Here is a 1,822-nt window from a genome sequence, read left to right as displayed (position 1 = left end):
TCTTTTTCTTGCCTAATCGCTATAGCAAGTATTTCCAGTACTGTTAAATAAGAGTGGTGAGAGGGGGCAACCTTGTCTTGTACCAGAGTTTAGACCTCCAGTTAACATCGTGTACAAGGGTAAAATACAAATGGATTAAATTCCTAGATATCAGACCTGAAACCATAAAGTATATAAAACAACATGTAGGTCAAACACTCCATGACATTGAGACTAAAGGTATCTTCAAAGAGGAAACCATTCTCTCCAAATAAGTGAAAGCAGAAATAAATAAATAAATGGGACTATATTAAGCTGAGAAGATTCTGCACCTCAAAGAAAATAGTGCCCAGGATACAAGAGCCACCCACTGGGTGGGAGAAACTATTCACCCAATACGCATCAAATAAAGAGTTAATATCCAAAATATACAAGACACTGACAGAACTTTGCAAGAAAAAAACATCTAACCCCATCAAAAAATGGGGAGAAGAAATGGACACTTTGACAAAAGAAATACAAATGGCTAAAAGATACATGAAAAAATGCTCCACATCACTAATCATCAGGGAGATGCAAATCAAAACTATGAGGTACCACCTCATGCCACAGAGATTGGCACACATCAGGAAGAATGAAAACAAGCAGTGCTGGTGGGGATGTGGAGAGAAAGGAACTCTTATTCATTGCTGGTGGGAATGCCATCTGGTCCAATCTTTGTGGAAAGAGATATGGAGATTTCTCCAAAAGCTGGAAGTTGAGCTCCATATGACCCAGCTATACCACTCCTAGCGATATATCCTAGGAACACAAAAATACAATACAAAAATCCCTTCCTCACACCTATTTACAATAGCCAGACTCTGGAAACAGCCTAGATGCCCCTCAATAGATGAATGGTTAAAGAAATAATGGTACATATACACAATGGAATATTATGCAGCTATCAGAAGAAATGAAGTCATGAAATTTTCCTATACATGGATATAAATGGAAACTATTATGCTGAGTGAAATAAGTTAGAGGGAGAGAGATAAACACAGAATGGTCTCCCTCATCTATGAAGTCACAGAAATAATTACACTGAGAACTTTCATAACAAAATGTGACTGAATGAGGGAAATAGAAAGCCTATCTAGAGTACAGGCAGGTGTGGGGTGGGGAGAAAGGACACTTGGGATATTGGTCATGGGATTGTTGCACTGGTGAAGGATTTATATATATATATATATATTATATATTATATATTTCTATATATTTATATATTTCTATATATATTAAAAATCAAAAAGAAAAGAAAAGAAAAGATAAGGCCTCCCCATTTTTACCATAGGCTGTGTTCTTTACACTGATTGTATAGAAAAAGGAGGTACTGTAAATGCATCCCATATACACCTCAACACAGGCCCTTTGCCTGGTCTGTATTATGAATTGGGGGACAAAAATAAAAAAAAATACAAAAAAAAAGAAAAAAAAAAGAAAAATGACCTTTTGTAGAAAAGTTGCAGTTCTAGGCCTCTGATGGGTGTGCTCCAAGCTTTCATCTCCTCTGTCTCCTCTGCCACCTGAAGGGGTCTCCTCCATGTTTAGATTAGGCACAAATTGTCTAATCTTTTGGGCTCTTCATTTTCACTCCAGCTGTAAAGAGCTGCCAACAGTAACCACAAGACCAGGAATCTCACCATCGTTGAGGTCTTGTAGGGTTGAGAGTTCAAATCCATGTCTGGGTGCCAATATGTTGTAGTAAATATTAATTATAAAGTCCTAGTGATGCATGGAGTAGATAGTGAGGCCTTTCTCAGCTTGGCACAGTGCCTGCAGCCCCCCTAGGCCTGGCTGGTCT

At 38.1% G+C, this 1,822-nt stretch overlaps 1 non-coding gene across 1 annotated transcript; it reads left to right on the top strand.

The window, feature by feature from the left end:
• Positions 1–1,290: 1,290 nt before the first annotated feature.
• Positions 1,291–1,423, top strand: LOC126007927 (small nucleolar RNA SNORA51). Its single transcript, XR_007495398.1, has one exon. It is a non-coding gene; the product is annotated as a small nucleolar RNA SNORA51 (small nucleolar RNA).
• The last annotated feature ends 399 nt before the right edge of the window (positions 1,424–1,822 follow it).

This window comes from Suncus etruscus, chromosome 4, assembly GCF_024139225.1.
Source record: "Suncus etruscus isolate mSunEtr1 chromosome 4, mSunEtr1.pri.cur, whole genome shotgun sequence".
NCBI classification, from domain to species: domain Eukaryota; kingdom Metazoa; phylum Chordata; class Mammalia; order Eulipotyphla; family Soricidae; genus Suncus; species Suncus etruscus.
This window is presented reverse-complemented; position numbering and strand designations above follow the sequence as displayed.